The sequence below is a fragment of the Perna viridis genome, chromosome 15 (genome assembly GCF_037379345.1).
Source record: "Perna viridis isolate PV_CMFRI_1.1 ecotype Kerala chromosome 15, ASM3737934v1, whole genome shotgun sequence".
Classification (NCBI taxonomy): domain Eukaryota; kingdom Metazoa; phylum Mollusca; class Bivalvia; order Mytilida; family Mytilidae; genus Perna; species Perna viridis.
In genome coordinates, this window is record NC_142459.1 from 8,585,476 (window position 1) to 8,604,948 (window position 19,473).

General features: G+C 32.9%; 1 long non-coding RNA gene and 1 pseudogene across 2 annotated transcripts; both read right to left on the reverse strand.

The window, feature by feature from the left end:
* Positions 1-850: 850 nt before the first annotated feature.
* LOC148596818 (uncharacterized) lies at positions 851-3,422 on the reverse strand. Its single transcript, XR_015918996.1, has 2 exons — positions 3,287-3,422; positions 851-1,065 (listed from the first exon to the last, which is right to left on the reverse strand). It is a non-coding gene; the product is annotated as an uncharacterized LOC148596818 (long non-coding RNA).
* Positions 3,423-4,212: 790 nt separating this feature from the next.
* Positions 4,213-15,634, reverse strand: LOC148596819 (uncharacterized; annotated as a pseudogene). Its single transcript, XR_015918995.1, has 10 exons — positions 15,169-15,634; positions 14,096-14,283; positions 12,506-12,641; positions 11,382-11,504; positions 10,110-10,313; positions 8,543-8,661; positions 6,941-7,071; positions 6,333-6,534; positions 5,149-5,770; positions 4,213-4,352 (listed from the first exon to the last, which is right to left on the reverse strand). The product of XR_015918995.1 is annotated as an uncharacterized LOC148596819 (transcript).
* Positions 15,635-19,473: the final 3,839 nt, after the last annotated feature.

Below are 19,473 nucleotides of genomic sequence, written 5' to 3' on the forward strand. Positions count from 1 at the left end.
TAACATTTCAACAATTTTACATCTTTTAAATTAAAACAAACCTCATTCAATTAAAATACAGTAAACAATACACTTGAACTGTATGAAGCACTATACAAAATTTAACTCAAATGGAATGAAGTAGAATCACTGGAACGTTTGTATTTACCATTGTACAACTATCTCATGCAAGCATCAAAGTAATTTGGACTACTTTCATTCTGTTTCAAGGGAAAGCTTGAAAGACTTTGATGAAATTGAATATGATACAAACACATCACTGATTTAAAGAGTTATGTCCCTTATTCTAGGTCTACCTCCTTAAAAGAGAGCATGAAGCCTACAACACTGATTAAATAAAACAAAAAATCACTATTGTGAAAAAAAACCTATAATTCGAGGGAAACCAATTTTCGTGGTTTTCGTTGGTAGGCCAAACAACAAAATTTGGCTACCAACGAAAAGGAGATTTCCATTGATGTGTATACTAAAAATCTCAAAACCCCGACTTTAATATCCATGAACTTGTGTTTCGTCCCTAATCCATGAAAATTGGTATTCACGAATTAAAATACTTTCACAGTAACTCCTGATATCTTCAAATCACTTCCATGCTACTAAATGTTAAATTAATAAGCTAACACAACATTGCAACCATGAAAATATAAAGATATACTTTAGACTAGAATTATTCTAAAATTCCAGAGTTACTCAATACGAATGGCATGGATTTCGTGACTTTTCACACAATTTACAAACATGAACATCTTGATAATTGCTTCACTGAGGCATTGTAAAAGTAATATCTTTTCTTTTTAGATTGTTGATTTTATACAAGAATTTGAAGCCTAGCAACAAAAACAAGACTATATGAATAATCTGCCTTTATAGACCCACATCTACAAACTTTAATAAAATGTCCTTTGTTGTCAATGTCTATATGTCTGTTCACCATAACAAGGCCTTCTCCAGATCATTGGCAGAGCTTTCTAGCTGTTTCTGTTGTAACATTCTGATCTGTATTTTCACAGCCAGACAATTCATTCTCTCTTCAGGTATCTTGTTACAAAGGTCACCATTCTTCTTCTGTAAAAATTAAATAAATTAATTTGAGATAAATACTGTAATCCGATTGGTTAAAATTTTTTGCTATATCTCAGTGGATAAAAACATATTGACACACCCATATTCAGTTAAATTCAAGCTACTTTTCTCATGTTAAAGATAAAAATATGTTTTCTTCTGAAAAAATTAAATAAAACAATTTTTTTGTATGATTTTAGTTACTTTATGTTCTTTGTTGTGTCTGTTTTCCATGTTTGGTCTTTGTCCCTGGATTATATTCTTTTGATTATTGCTATAACCTTGGTTCCCTTGATTACTTTTGATTACCGCTATAACCTTGGTTCCCTTGATTACTTTTGATTACCGCTATAACCTTGGTTCCCTTGATTACTTTTGATTACCGCTATAACCTTGGTTCCCTTGATTACTTTTGACTACCACTATAACCTTGATTTCCTTGATTACTTTTGATTACCGCTATAACTTTGGTTCCCTTGATTACTTTTGATTACTGCTATAACCTTGGTTCCCTTGATTGCTTTTGATTACCGCTATAACCTTGATTCCCTTGATTGCTTTCGATTACCGCTATAACCTTGGTTCCCTTGATTACTTTTGATTTCCGTTATAACCTTGGTCCCCTTGATTACTGTTATGACCTTGGTTCCCTTGATTACTTTTGATTACTGCTATAACCTTGATTCCCTTGATTACTTTTACATGAGAGAAGACAACCAAATCATCAACTTAAGAAGATAAATGTAAAAAGGGTCACCACCTTGCCTGTTTAATATGACCCCTGCCCTTATTCATTGACTTTTGACCTTATAACCTTTTGACCTATAACACTCAAGATTCTGTATAAAATCTGTTCACTGGGGACTGTTAAGAACATCTTAAAGTCTAGGGTGATACAATTTTTACATTGATCTTCGTGAGTTAATAATTTTGTTCTCTTTTTTTATTTTAAACTTTTTTATTTTTGTTCATTAAACCAAACAAAATTTAAATTATTGGTTGATCAATTGAAAATCTATCAAACCTAATCACAGACATGATTTCAGGAAGTAAACCAAAAAATCGAAAGTTGTCGAAATCAGAATTTAACATACGATAAAGGATTGTAATGGTGAAAGCCAACAAAAAAGGAAAAAAAATGCTGAAACTGGAAATAAATATATACGTGTCACAAGATGCTCCCAGGAGCCTGGATCGCTCACCTGGTTGAATTTTGCCTTTCAAGGGCAATAAATTAAACAAGAAGTTGTCCAACAAATTTGACTCAAGAAAACTTTGATAGGACTTATCATAAGGATCATTTCAGTAAATGAAAGTCTAAATGTTTCATAGTTTTCAATATATTAGCTGAAAACTGTAAAAAAAAAACCAAAAAAAACCGAAAACTGTCATTTTCCCCTGTCAAGGACGACAACTTTCATAAGAAAGCATCTGACAAATTTTTTACCTGAAGACTTTTGTAGACCTAAAAATAAGGACTATTTCAGCTATTGGAAGAATTTGGCTTAACCTAACCGTTTTAGAGATATATGCGAAAAAATATTGTCTGACCCCTATGTTCTATTTTTAGTATCGACGGTCATGTTTTTCGACGGATCAAAATCCCCACATCAGATCTATGCAGGATACCCCAAGAAACATTCATACCAATTTGGGTTCCAATTGGTCAAGTAGTGTTAGAGAAAAAGATTTTTGAAAGAAATAACATAAAAAATAGCAAAAAACCGTTGAAAAAGGGCAATAACTCCAACATGGCATAATAGATTATTATGAAAATTTGACCGTAGATAGATCTCATCATGCTGAACACTTTTACCCCCATGTCAGAATTTAGCTAAACCTAACCATTTTGGAGATATATGCGAAAAACTACTGTCTGACCCCTATGTCCTATTTTTAGTAATGGCAGCCATGTTTATCGACGGATCAAAAATCCCCACATCATTTCTATGCAGGATACCCTAAGGAACATTTATACCAAGTTTGGTTCCAATTGGTCAAGTAGTTTCAGAGAAGAAGAGTTTGACAAATTGCTAACGACGACGACGGACGCCAAGTGATGGCAATAGCTCACTTGGACTTCGGCCAGGTAAGCTAAAAATGAAAAATTCAAATTTTAATTGAACAGTGAAAATCCCCGAAACCATTTTGCTTAGGATTATAGTTAGATAAACAAATTTAAAGGCAAAGACCACTTCGCTTTCCTGAACAATATTTCTCTTACCTAAAGCAATGAGTTCCTCCTCCTCTAGTTTGACTCTTAACTGAATAGTGGGAATCCCAAAAACTAGGTACTTTAGTATTATATTCAGATACACACAAATTTAAATGCAAAGACCACTTGACTTTTCTAAACAATTCTTGTAATACCTATAACAATGAGTTCCTCCTCCTCTAGTCTATTTCTGTAATCCTTCTCCTGTAACTGTATCAACTCTGCATCTTCTTCTACAAATACAGTTTTTATAGAAAATTGTGTCATGTTCTGTATTTCAAAATTACCACATCCAAGAAAGCAAGATCAATAACTCATTACTTGAATAAAAACATTGCAGGATGCAGCATGATACAACTGCAGCCAGTCGAACTCTATTCACTTTGAGCAAAAGAGGACACAATATAATACACAAAAAGAGAATAAGAATAATTTTAATTTGAAAGAAATTCATAGTGGAATCAGTTAAGGAATGTCAATGCTTACATTGCATAAAAAAGTAGTCCCTGTATGGGGCATGGTCTAAATAAGAAACCAGGCTTTCATTCATAGACTACTATTACATTGCTCAGCACCAGGTAGACAATGAAATAATATAGTTATAGTTATAGTATATTAGTTCAAATTAAATTATTCAAAATTGGACCAGAATTAGAATGTATAGGATGTGACCTTTTTATTTCTTTTAGCCCGTCTTTGCAGAACAGCTGGGGCCAGTGACCCAATTTTAATCAGCATTTTTTCTGTTGGTAGCAAGTAACTATATATACAAATTTAATGACATTTGCTTAACTAAAATGAATGATTATCATATGAATCAAGCACCATATGGTTATCATATGTGGCATATTTGGCTGTGTACATGTGTAATCATGTGTTACAAAACACGATTCTCATGTGTGACATTTTTGGCATTGTAAACCTACTGTCAGAGTCTGGAACACTGATAATTCAGCCACATCCTCTTCAGCAGTGTTGCCTTGATCTGGTACCCTGGTTACAGCATCTCCTGTTATGGTTTCCTCCTTCAGTTCCTGCACAGCATCAATGGAATCAGTAGGGATATCAGCATCAACTAAAACAGAAAATCAAAGTGCTGTCAGCACTGGAGGTTTTTGATTCTTGTGAACATTGTAGTATGGGCAAAATTTTGAAGATTACATAATGTAAAATAAAATTGTGATCATACATTTGCATTTTTCATATTTAATATCAAGAACTGTTTTTCCCTTACATGTATGGACTGAATGTCAATCCATACTTCACACACAAATACAATATTTTTTTCCATTTCACCTTTTCCTAAATTTTTAAATTGTCCAAAAGTTAATTTGCATTAACATTGAAAACTACAAAAACAGATTATTTATTGTACAATGTACTCAAATAAAACTACTTTCAGCTTAAGAAAATAATTTCCTTAATGAACATCACAAGATTTCCAAAACTTTTATCAATTTGAATTTTACCACCAATTTTACTTGGTTAAAATCACTGCTCTTCACTTCCTGTTTATTAATGATTAACTATTAATGAAAAGATGGAGAATTTGACTGCCACATAAAACAGGTGGTCTTTACATACAGGTTGATTAACATACACTACACTACATGGAAAGAATTTGACAAACTGTGTAAATTAATTTGTAACATTAACAAAAGAAAAGACTTTCTAGGGTGTTAACTAATTAAAATTTAATAAAAAATACTATATCATGTTGTACATGTATTTTCTCATTGTTCTGTATGTATTTATATTGTTCACATATAAGAATAAAAGATACATATTGTCTTTAAAAATAGGTCATTACAGGATACAGATGGTCACTTAGGTACATCAATGTCGACAAAAACATATCTTATTAAAAGTACCTGGTTTTCAAATTCATCCCCAGAGCTCTCAGGAAAGGGGCCAGATTCCTCCGATACATGTACCTCTTCCTTAACGTCAGGCAGCTTATTTTCTTCAGTAGCCTCGATAGAATCCTCTCTTCTGTAACAACTACTGGTTTCTCAGTTATTGACTCTTTTTTATCCACATCTTCAATTTTCTCCAACTTTTTCTCAGGTTCTTTATTTTCTTCCTGCTTGTTTTCATTGTCAATTTTTCTTCAATATTTTGACTAGAAATTGTTTCATGTTTTGTTTCTTCTTTGCCTTCTTTTTCAACTTCAGATTTTACTTTCTTTTCTAGTTTTTCTCCTTTAATTTTATCAGTTGTTTCCTGCTTTGCCTCATTCTCAGATTTCACTTCTGCCTTTTCATTGGATGATTCAGATGGAGACTGAACTGTTTGTGCCTTTTCATTTGTTGGTTCAGATGGAGGCTGAGGTGCATCTGTTTTGTCATTACTATTTTGAGAAGGAGGTTGGGGAGCTGGTTGCTTTATAGGAATTTCTTTCAATTCTAATTTTAGTTCTTCATCATGGGAATTTCTTGATTTTCTCACTTCATCTGATTTCCTCTTAACATCTCCTTTTCTGGCCATTTTAATCTGATTGAAAAATGAACAATAATATGCATTGACCTTTGACCTGATCTTAGAAGAATTGTCATCAAAACAATAGGTTTCATACAATATTATAAAGGACATTGTGTAGTTAGAGTAACATATGGCCCCTTAATGCAGGTTCCATTTTGGTGGGTTTGTGTCAAACCTCTCATAAAAAATAAATAATGACCCATGAAATTTGGCAAATGGGTAATTATGGCCAATGAAATTGAGAATTTAAGAATCATTCCATAGAAAAGAAATTGTTTTTACCCATTTCATCACAAGGAATGGCCCCATTAGAAAAGTTGAACATGATCAGAAATGTGATTTCGATATTTTTCATAATAATCCTGGATTTAAAAAACTGATGCAGATAAAATAATAAGGGTGATAGCATATATACAATCAACTTATATATATATATCTAAACTATGAATACATCTTCTCAGTAAATGCTGCATAGCCTTTTCCATTTCAGGTTATTATCAGTATTAAAATTTCTATTGAGAATTATGATATAGGAATACTTAAAACATAAAATCACAAAGGGGAAATCTGAAACCTTTCTCTTGAGTTGAGTCACAACCCTCTGAACCTCCTAAAGCTGTTCCTCTTTTTCTTGATCTGTGACCCCAGACTGTAACTGTTCATGAAGGTTATTCAGGAAGGCCTCTTGTTTGAGAAGTTCCTCCTCTAACTGGGCAGGACTATCTGGTAGTTCTAATGACCATTTGGAATGGGCTGGTCACAGAGGTGGCTTGTATCTATATAAATCACAGATGCATTGCTACTTTTCATTAATCTTTTTAAAAACCACCATCAAATTTTAAATTTTATTTCATTAAAAACTGTTTTACCTAAAAGATCATTTACAATGTTATGATTTCTTGAACAAAAAAATTATAGACAATATTTCTTTTACTTAAATTATATGAAGTATGCCCATCTGAGTGAAATAATATGTGCTAGAGTGGTCTTCTTACCATTAACTGTAGACATTGACATATTTTTATATGTTAAAAAAGATCCTAGACTTGTAGTACATTTAAAATACCAATCTATATATGCAATAGACATTGTATACTAAAAACAGAAATTTGATCATGTAAAAGAGCCACTCAGGGCTTTGTGTCTGTAGAAGCTTGGAAGGGAAGATAGATTCACACTTACTTTTTAAGTTCTGTATATTTGAACAGCTGTTTAACATGAGAGAATAGTACATTTAGTACTCTGTGGCTTATCTGCATGGTAGGACTCAATACAATGGACACATTCTGTCATGTCATCTTATTCTCTTTTTGCTGTAAAAAATAAACAATAAAACACTTCATAAAATTTACTTGAGGAAATTTATCCCATTTGTTGATTTTTGCAACTTTTATACTCATGGTGCAGTACACCCACCAGTGTATGGTTTTAACTGCTGCAAAAATGTAAGAATTCTCTAAAATTTGGAAACAAATATTGATTGACTTAAGGAGGTAGACCTAGGGTATGGGACACAACTCATAAAAATCATTGCAACGTTTGTCTTCAGCATTTTACATCAATATCATGCAAGCATCAAAGTAACCTGGACTGATTTAATTCGGTTTCAAATGAAAGCTTTATAGGCTATGGTGAAATTGAATATGATACAAGAATTAACACTGACTTCATGAGTTATGTCCCTTACCCTAGGTCTACCTTCTTAAGTAAGCAACAAGTAAAACTTTCCTGAATTGACGAAACATTCATATGTCGTACCTATACAGCCTACCAAATTTAAGTAGCACTCCAGATAAGGATCATGCAAAATGCAATTCATGGGTAAAAAGCCTACATATTTTTATTTTTGATATTTTGTTTGAAATGTCATAGTAAACAGAAAGAAACATGTGGATTTTCATATAACCTGTGCTCTTAGGAGAAAAAAATTATATAGAATGCACTGTAGATTTCAAAATTAAGGGAGATAATTATGTAAATGGTGCTCAAATACAATAGAATCTACTGTATTTTCAATGTCGATTATCTCCTAAGAGCAGACAGATTTCAATGAATTATTACACATTTCATAGTACAGACCCATAAAACAACTTAATTACAAAAATAAAAATAAGTAGTCTTTTTTGGGATGTATCAAATTATTTAGATTTTGCATGATTCTTACAAAGACAGCTACTTAATTAAAGTATATTTAGGATTGACAGTGCCAAACTGTACCAGCTGTATATATTGAAACATAATAATTTCAAAGGGTATACCTTCCACAAACAGTACATCAATTCATGTTCATTTTATCCCCCATTTCATGTTCATCGCCTGAATATAGCTAAAATATTGCTGCTCGGGCATCAAACCCCAACAATCAATCAATCAATCAATCCACAAATAGTGGATATCAGAATGTGTAAATACATACATTACCATAAAAATACATAAAAGAGGAGGAGGGATATAAATGTATGTAAGTGTAAGTGTTAATAAGATACATTCTCTATTTGAAAATATCATTATTGATCTTCGCATCACTGGCTTGGCTAAGAAATTTTTCAATAGAATGTTAGAAAAATGAGGTTTTTGACAGAGTTATCTGCCCTTGAAATGTTTCAATGCACCAACATGATATGGAAAATAGTGTCATCTGTCCTTGATTTTTATGGTGCAATTGTCAAATTACACAATCAAATTGATGGGTTTTTTTCATACCATGCTTCACCCACTGCCTGATTCTTACAGGGACTGACACTTATAGTATATATCTATAAATGAAGGCCCTATTATACTTACCCTTTCTATGACATGTGTCATGTGAACAATCATCCAAGATAACAACAGACTGTTAAGTTTAGGTAAATCGTGGATCAGTTTGTGAAATCTTTCTACTTTACTCTTCTCGCTCTTCAAAACTACAAGTATCAGTACTTATAATACATACTATACTCTGTATTACATACATTACATATTGTTCAAATTTTAAATCGCCTGAATATAGCTGAAATATTGCTGCTCGGGTGTTAAACCCCAATACTCAATCAATCAAATTCGAAATAAAGTTTGTCTGTAGTATTATTGAAACCTACCAATTTTTAAAATATGTTAAATAATTTGCTCATTCATATCACAAAATGGCTACCCCATATATTGTTCAAATCCAATTACATCTTAAATCCAGAATCACAATGTTTACATTGTCTAATTGGCTGTGATATTGTTTCCAAGGCGATTTTTGGTTGTTGGTAGTCTGACAAAAACAAAGATTTACCGCCATATTTTGTGTAAAAAAATTCTTCTGAAGGTTATCAAGATAGAAATTGAAAAATACAATTAACAATTATCAGTATTTTGTCAACAATTGGCACTTAGCAACAAAAATTGTGAAATTATAACGGAATTCCTTTTATAAAGGAATTATAAAGTTATTTTTGATTGTGTAAGTACAGATGTTTGGTTTTTATAAACTGAGAAACACATAAGAAATAAAAAGAAAGACAATTCAGCCTCGAAAAAAAATGGAGGAAGAAAATATGATTCAATCAAAGACGTTGAGTATAGTATGTAGAAAGTTTCCAAGTTAATATCAGTAGATAAAAAAATATCTGAAAATTACTTTTGTCAAAATCTTGATAATGCATGCTTTGCCATTTCATTCAACTTACATGTATGTGATAAATTGTAATATTATACGTCATACAAAAAATCTTGAATTCTTATTGGGTAATGGGTGATGAGTTATTTTAGTCTATTCCCTGCACATTCTTACTTGCCCCCCTCCACTAAACAGTAAAAGATGGATCAATATATTACCCGGACAGCAGCGATAGATCACACAATATATATATCACCCTCCTCGATGTCACAATAAATTACTAGGCTAGGATATAACACCCTTGACGACACGATATATCACCCTCCTCTAGGATACATCAACTTTGACGTCAAGATATATCACACTCTTGTATTCAGTATAATATAACACATATATAATATGATATAACGCATCGTATCATATTCTGTAAACATATCACCCTCGACTTTGTTTCATGTAATATATTTACCTCATGTGATACAGCAGCATAACATCCTCTACTACAGGCAGTATGTGTATAGTAATATGATGCAAGAAGTACTAAAATGGAAACAACTGAGAAAATACATGCCAAAAAAAACAAGACTTTCAGAAAATTCCAAATAGTAAATAGTAAAACACAACCCTATTTTGTGCAAAATGCCAAAAATAGACCTGTGACAAAAATATGGAGAAACTGAAAAGGTAACCACCTCTAATAAATGAAGACAAGGCCTTAAATGTAAATCTGAACCCCAGTTAATAATCAGAGAAATAAAAATTACTAACTTGAAGCCTCTTCAAACTTGGGCATGAGCCATGTTGTCAGAACAGGTTCTAGTAATTCTCTAAGAAACTGCTTCAACAGGCTGGCAACAATGTTAGGTTCATGTTCCTCTAAAAACACTGGGAGCCCCTTGTTGTAACATTCCTTCAGCAGCTCGATTTTAGACTTTACTCCAGAGATTCTGTATATAACCTCGCATGACAAACCTGAAACATAAAATTAGTGTGGTTCAGTCATCCGTGACCTTCCAAGGCAAAGCGAAATCATGGTCATATAAGACAGGTGGTAACTATAAACAGGTTAATTTTGCATAGAATGTACTACACAGGGTTATTAAAATCATGGTCATATAAGACAGGTTGTCTTTATAAACAGGATAATTTGAATTGAATGCATTACACAGGGTTATTTAAAACACAGTCATTTGAGTCAGTTATTGGTGAATACAGTTGTTTGTATAATGATATAGAAGTTGATTGGCTGAGTTTAGCTACTAATCATTTACAATATGGAAGCACTACAAGAAATTATAGGGCAATACGACCTAGCATTCAAATCCTGAACATTTACATTAGTAAAGCAATAACTATTCACATTAAAAAGATAGACCGAGGGTAAGGGACACAACTCTTAAAAAGCACTGGAACGTTTGTATTCAGCATTTTACATCAATCTTATGTAAGCATCTAATTAACTTGGATTAATTTTATTCTTCTTCAAACGAAAGCTTGAGAGGCTTTGGTGAAATTGAATATGATACAAGCATATCACTGATTTCATGAGTTATGTCCCTTACCCTAGGTCTACGTCCTTAAGTGTGTAGTACAATGTACTTGAACTTGAACAAGTTAAACAGGATGTCCAAGCCAAAATCAGGCAGTGGGTTGCACAGGATAAACTTTGTTTTCAAAAATTTTTCCTCCATTGCATATCATAAATGCATTCTTTCTCAATGTTGAATGTTGGTTTTTAGTTAACTTCAACTGTTAAAGAGAAAAAAAATTACATAGAAAGGATTGAAATTCATTGAAAAGGGGAGATAACTCTTTATTTTTATGCAAAATTTGGTTGCTTTGTTGGAGAACTTAAAATTTGTTTTCCAAGCCATCCACTATCGCATTAAAACATCTTTTTACTATTTGACATACATATGAAATAAACATTACATTGGAAATTCAGAGAGATAACTTACCATGTGCCAACCATACCACAGGGTCTGCCTGATTTTTAAATGGACAGCCTCTTAAATTATAAATATTTAGTAAACAATTTACCATGTTCTTCAATATAGTCGATACATTCCATGAACATAACTGGCAGTTTTATTCCATCGTAACATTTATTCCGTTCCACTGCTATTGTCAGCGGAACTCCAAATATAACTTTATCTAATTTCTCTCTAATTACAGTGAACAATTTTTTTTACTATTATGACATGCAAGCGATTTTGAACAATCAGTTCTTAGAAATGAATTCTACACATTTTTTTTGTAACTAATACCTAAAAAATGTTTTTTTTTCCTTAAATTGTTCTCTATTCAGAATTCATTGTGCATTTTTATACAATAAGAAAATTGGCTTACCTGGGTACATTATGCTTTTGAGGTATGAAAACTAACAATGTGAATAGTTTCCAATTCAAATTATCAAATTATTTTTTTTTCTATTCTCAGGACCTGAATGAATTTGAAACTTTATAATAGGGTAAATTTATTATTATATAGACAGCAGCGTTTTAAAGAACGTTCTCAGTATAATAAATTACAATAAATCACACTGTGAAATAAATTTGGTAATTTCACTCTCACGCTTTCTCCCGCCAAAACGTCACAACTTTTATATCAATCCGCCAATCACAGAATTAAAAATTCATATTGAAAGTATCGATAAATTATGAAGAAAATCTATATAATAAATAGGATAATCAATTGGTTATCGTAAATAACCAAAATATTATCACTCTTGCCAAAAACGCTTGAGGATTTAACTTGAGCATGGAACAAGTTCCGCACACTTGTTAAATCTAGGTGTCTTCGGCACTCGTGATAATATTTTGATAATTCACTCTTTCCAATTAATTATTCTACCATTGTTTTTTTTAAGGTAAAGTATCTACAAAGAATAATAATGCTTCACAAGCAAGACTTTCATGGAGGTTCCTAGAGGAATGTTCCCTTGAGGAACTATTACCAATATACCAACATCGTGTATGTGCCCCTAGGGGAACTACTCACCATATTCCTCTTGGCAGAAGAATTAACTATATACTAGTAAAAGTATTTAATACCCTAAGGGAACAAAGCAAAGAAGCTAACAGCCACCAGCCAATTTTTATAGAACAGGATCTTAGTCAATTTACAACATGAAAACACTGCATACAAAGTAGTAAACTATTTACTGGTAGTGTCTGTAGTCTGTTCAACTTCTTGTTTTCCTTTCTTCTTGTCTTTTTTATGTTTTTTGTGCTCTTTTCCTTCCTTCTTCTTTTCTTTCTCACATTCTTTTTCTTCTCTTTTTACTTCTTTCTTTTCCTCCTAAAGTAAATTTTAACACATTCCATATTTTCAGGAATTAGTGATTTTTATAGAGAGGTCTATATGATATTTCAAAGTTTTTACACCTTTGCCACTCTCAGTACTAATTAATATCATTACAATGTAATATAGTACACTGTCAAAAACAGGAAGCAGGAATCAGCATGCCCCACCCTTGACTTTTATACTCCACCCTTAAATTCAGAAAATTGATATTAATATCAAATTTATAACCAAATATAAGTAATTACAATGGATGTAATGACATTTTTTTTTACAGAAAATATAAGCTAAGACCATATAAATCAGATTTATGGACCTATAAAATGTCTGAAAAGCTTAGAGACTATGAATATGGAGCATAGGTTAATTAGCCCCACCCTTCAACTTTGATCCGCAGTGAACAACAAAGTAAAGTCTAGATTTTGCATCAGGAAAACCCTCCAAAAAAATCGGACGAAAAAAAAGTCCCACTCACACCATGTGATAAAGAATATATGAAAATTTCATCATGTTCCATTCAGTGGTTTAAGAATAAATGCTGATAAGAACTGGGGAAAGAGAAACACACTTATGAACAGCATGACCTCTATATACCTCATGCTTTTTAAATAACAATAGGGCCCCAGAGGCCTGTATCGCTCACCTGGTTAAATTTTGCCTTTCAAGGGCAATAAATTAAACAAGAAGTTGTCCAACAATTTTTAATCCAGAAAACTTGAATAGGACTTATCATAAGGATCATTTCAGTAAATGAAAGTCTAAATCTATCACAGCTTTCAATACACTGGCTGAAAACTGTAAAAAAAAAAAACAAAAAAACTGTCATTTTCTCCTCTCAAGGACAAAAACTCTTATAAGAACATGTCTGACAAATTTTATGCCTAAAGACTTTTGTAGTCCTAAAAATAAGGATCGTTTCAGCTATTGAAAGAATTTGGCTAAACCTAACAGTTTTGGAGATATATGCGAAAAACTAGTCTGACCACTATGTTCTATTTTTAGTAAGAGTGGCCATATTTTTCGACGGATGAAAAAAACCCACTTCAATTCCATGCTGGATACCCCAAGGAACACTTATACCAAGTTTTGTTTCAATTGATTAAATAGTGTCAGAGGAGAAGATTTTTGAAAGAAATAACATTAAAAATAGCAAAAAACTTTGAAAAAGGGCAATAACTCCAACATGGCTTAATAGATTAAAGTAAAAATTTGACCCCAGACAGATTTCATCATGCTTAAAACTTTTACCCCTTTCAAAATGGGCTAAACCTAACAATTTTGGAGATATATGCGAAAAACTATTGTCTGACCACTACATGTATGTTCTATTTTTAGTAACGGCGGCCATGCTTTTCGACGGATCAAACATACTCACATCAGTTCAATGAATAATACCCAAGCAACATTCTCAGCCAGGTGAGCTAATCATTAGTATAACAAATTAATCATACCTTCTCTTTTTCTTTATTATTGTTCTTTATCCTAAATCCTTACTTGACATCCTCTGAGGTGACTAGGGACTCATCGGAGTCATCTTCATCAAAAATTACGTATCCTTTGTCTTTCTGTCCTTTCTTCTCATCTGTTTTCTTCCCAAGTAAGATCTTTCTCTTGTTCTGTTTGTCATAATCATCATCCCCTAAAAGGAAAAAGTACTACTCAAAAAAAGATACAATAGCCTATCAGAACCAATAACAGTAACACGACTTTGATTTTTCCATTCAGCACTGTCAATAACGTACATTGTACATGAGTGTAGTTTTCATTTCACCTTATCAAGTGTATGGCGTTTATACCTCTTGACTGCATATTAGTTAGAAGATAGGATCCCAGACTACTTAAAATATGAGAATTCTGAATGTCATTTTTACAACCTACTCATGGTTGACACCTTCATTACAATAATACGTTAATTGAATTAAATGCCGTGCAAAGCAAGGTCAAACATAGGGGTGAAACTTGTAGTGAAAATTTTTTTTTCTTACTGATTTAGGGGGGGGGGCGTACGCCTGGTACGCCAGTCCTTGGATCCGCACCTGGTAACAATGACACATTTAAAATGAAAGTTAATTTAATACAGATATCTTTGTTTATGTTATGTGAATATTGTTATTAATAGATAAAATCATTAAATTCTTCTAAGTGTCAGCCAATCAAAATGGTCATACCAACTATTCAAGAACTAACATGTACAGTAATAAGCATTTTTGTCTCAAGGAAGCACCCTTTATACAAGGTTTTTCATAATTTTATCCCAAGTAATCCCAAACAAATGCTGATAAAATTCCTCCAGTTTTCAAATCAAATCTCCTGCAGAAAAATGACAAATGAAGGAATGACGTTATCACATTTATGTACTGCAGCAATGCTAGAGGTTGTCTGGCAAGCTATTTTCTGACTCCTAACCTCTAGTGTCTGACATGTTGAAAGCCACCGCAAATGTTAATACGCTCCCTTATGGTTGCATTATCAACTTGGTTATGCATACTTATGGCAAGAAAAAGCATCAATATCCGGTTTGTACCTGCATTTTCAGGAGCTGAAAAACAGCATAATGGCAGCTTCATTTCCGTATATTTGGATATGTGCGATTGAGCACCAAACCAGTCTTGGAAAATATTTGCTAGTTTTGATAATTAAATACAAATCGACTCATAGTTTTTCCAAGATAGGGTTGGCCTTATAGTCTGCAGTATGGCTCCCGGATGTTTACAAAAATTACGTCATCAATAATACCCATAACTATCGGGTCATAAAAATTGTGAAACGAAAATAATTGATAAAAGAAAAGAGTTGAAACGAAACGATTCGATAAAATGAATAAAATCGTAATAAAAACATAATTAAACCATACTAAATGAAACAAAATACAGCGAAACATAATACAATAAAAGAAATCTTTCATGACGTTTTGCAAATTTTAAGAACCATAATGTTAACCAGTGTCGGACAATTCAACCCAAAGACATTTCGGACCACAAAAATCAATAATTCTTTATGAATGCAAATTGACATATCTGACCATGACAATTAGTATAATGCTTTAGGGTAAATATAAATCATTACAAAATTTACCATACTTGAAGGTATTACATATCAAATAAGAGCTGACAAAAAAATTTGTTTTTATTAATGTTTCTTCGGGAGCGTTAAAAGGTTTCAACTTCATCATATTAAGCTAAACATGTGTTTTAAAATACTTTGTCTTTTATTTACATAGAAGAAGTTTAACATACCAGAAATCGAACGATAAAAATCCTACATAAATGTTGAAAAACTAGAAAACATTTGTAATGAAGACAGCTGTCAAAATGACCAGCAACTTTGAATTAGGTCACTAATTTTAATGAATACAATATATTTGTGACAAAATGTACTTAAAAGTTGGTAAAGGCAATTCGTTGTTTAATTTGATACGTTCGTTTCGGAAATTTTAAAATCTGTAATTTTATCAACCGGAATTACACACTCAAAAAGCTAAAAACTAAATATGAAGTTTATTTTAACTGCTTCTACAAAGGATTTCCTGGCTTGCTGGATTTTCTCATCAGGTAGGTCATTGTTTTTTTCTTTAGTTTAGTCACCTTCTCCAATGTAATGGTAAAGAAACTGTATAAAACATTTTAAATGGAAAATAGTTTACTATAATTCTGCCGATTTCAAGGAACGGCGGAACGAGCGTTATGCAATATGGCACTCGGAAGTAAGAGGTTGGGGTATGGAGAAACAGAATTTTTACATGTAACATTTATGGTTCCATTTCTTGTCAAAATGCATCAATATTATTACAGAATAAGGTTGGTTTACTTTAATATCAAATATCAAAGTCATGGGTGCATGAACCCACAAAAGCAAAAACGTGTATGCATGCTGTTTGTGGGGAAAACCGACTCTTAAGGCCATACAAAATTCACTTATATATTTTTATATTCTTATCTTATGTTAATCCACAGAAGGTGATGCAAGCATACATGTACATGCATGTATACATAGAACCAGAGCTGCTTACCTTTATGATATAACTGACTCCATATATTTCCCTACTGGACTCTGGAGTTAGTTCGATGAAATTGCCTATTTTCTGCAAGCGCCCTTGTAAATTGTATCATCCATAGCCAGCACGCCACAGTTTAGTTTAGTTTCGCACTTTTGGCTAGGATGAAAAATGACATAAATGGAAACCGGTGGTTGCTATAGTGATTAAAAATGAAGAATCTATTGTTGATAAAACATTTTCTGAAAAAAGGGGACTTTTAAAAGTATTTTGCAATGTTTTATATATTTTCAATGTTGAAGGGGCTTTTTTTCAATGACAATTTGACTTCATTGTGAAAGTGAAAGTAGGTCAATTTTTTACCATGCTAAATTTAATAAGTGGATTACAAAGTGAAATAGCTCAAAATCTAACCGGCGATGCCCATATGAGGAAGGGGTTTTTGAAGGGAAAAGTTTGAACAGTTTCAGGGATTGAAATAAAAATTTCAGATATTTTGCGGGAAATTTGATATTTTTAAACCTGATTTTATGAACTTTTTTGCAAATTTTCGCATATTTTTGCATGGTTTCTATGGTAACCCTATATGCTGTGGGTAATTTTTTTCCGGAAAATTTTTACTGCATCCTGAAGGCCTTGGCTTGAGCTATTTGTAGATATATAGATTTACAGATGCTTGACAATTTTTTAAAGTGATAAATGTTACAAAGCATCAGATTACAAGACCAAAATTAGACAGTTCTACAATACTGTGGAGTGCTGGCATACTAGGATACTGCCTTATTGATCAACTTGCATTATGGTTTTCTTTCTGTGTAGGTGACAAGTTGCATGCAATTGTTGAAGGAGTGGGTGTAAATACTGTTAATTCAGAAATTTTTTGTGAGTTTTTATTAATTTGGAAGCCCCGTGCAGGTCCGGGTGTTAAAAGAATAGGCCTGCAGCAGCGCTAAGCTTGTCGTAAAAGGCGACTAAATAGTGCTCAGAAACCTAGCCCGGGGCTAGGCGCTCTGCCCACAGAGCAACTGGGATGTGTGCCCCAGGTGGTGGAATGGGGTACCCCTGGCGTGTTACATGCTGGGGTTGTCAGGCTATAATACGGAAAACCTGACCGCAAACCATAGTGGTGCACCGTGTTGGGAAAGATGCCACGTTCCTTGCACGTTAAAGAACCCTGCCGTGGTATTCGATAGGAGTAGGAACCTTTGCGCTCCGCCACAGGAGGCTTAATTGCCCGACCTTACCCATCCCCCTTTTTCCAGTGGCAATCAAAATTTGTCGACCCTATTATCCTTGTGACCCCATCCTTTTTTTTTTCATTTCATGTTCATTTTATCATCCATTTCATGTTCATTGTCTGAATATAGCTGAAATATTGCTGCTCGGACGTTAAACCCCAACAAACAAACAAACAAATTAATTTGGAAAATGTGACTGGGCATATACCTTATACCTCTATGGCTGTTGTTAATTTGTCAAGTATGTATAGTGATTTTGTGTCTGTCTGTCTATCTCACATTAGGTTATTTTACTTCTGTGGCTCTTGTTAATTTGTCAACTATGTATAGTGATCTCGTGTCTGTCTGTATGTCACAGGGTAGGTTGTTATACCTCTATGACTCTTGTTTATTTGTTAAGTATGTATAGTGATGTCGTGTCTGTCTATTTGTCAGTGTTTTCATGTTTGTTTTGTTGTCTGTCTGTTACACATTAGGTTTGGAGGTATGTTGATGCCTCGGGTTTATAGTTAAGTGTAAGTAGTGATCTGATGTTAGTCTGTCTGTCTGTCACACTTAATGTTTGTGGGTTGTTTTTGTACATTTGATTAATTGGTCAAGTGTGAACAGTGGTACCATGGCAGTCTGTCTGTCTGTTACACGTTGGGTTTGGAGGTAGTTTTTATACATTATGTTGTTTGGTCATGTGTATAAAATGATCTCATGTCAGTCTGTCTGTTTGTCTGTCACACTTAAGGTTTGTTAATTAGTCATGTGCATCTCATGTTAGTCTGTCTGTCTGTGTTACGTTGTGTTTGGAGGTAGTCTTTATACCTCTTGTTAATTAGTTTAGTGTATTAACAGAATTTAGACTTCAAAATTAGTTCCTTTTAGACAGTTGTTTGGTACAATTAAACAGATATGATGATATTTATGCCCCATGCAACCAAGTTGTGAAGGGTATGATATTTTTTACCTGTTAGTCCATCATTAGTTTTCCAGACTTTTTTTTCTAAACACTTGCAGATATTATGCTGATTTTTGGTATGTGAGACTACCATCATGATAAACAGGTTTTGTTTAGGTTTTGTTCTGCTGATTTTTACAGAAATTACTTGCCTTGGACTGAACAAATTTTCAAAAATAAAAGTTTTTGGAACTTTTTTTTCTAAACTTTTAGATATCAAGCTGATATTTGGTATGTAACTATACCATGATGAGTATCTAAAAGTTTTTTTTTCTCTCCGCTGACTTATACCAAAATAACAGGCCTTAGAATTAGCAATTCCTTTTAAATCAACAGTTTTCAGGACTTTTTTTCTCAACACTCTCAGATATTGAGCTGATGTTTGGTATGCGAGTCTACAATGTATCATGATCAGTTTCAGATCAAGTTTATGTTATGTTCAGATTTTCTATGAACTAAGGCACATGAACTTCCTTTTTTTCAAATACTTTTAATTTGAGAGTCATATTTGTGTATGTGTGGGGTATATTAGCACGCTAACTAAGGTTCTTAATATTAAAACGTGTCTGTTATAGACAGGTATTCAGGTTATTCAGGATCAGTTAAGACAGGTTTAAGTGTTCTGTTGTAGATATAAGAATTAAAATTTCA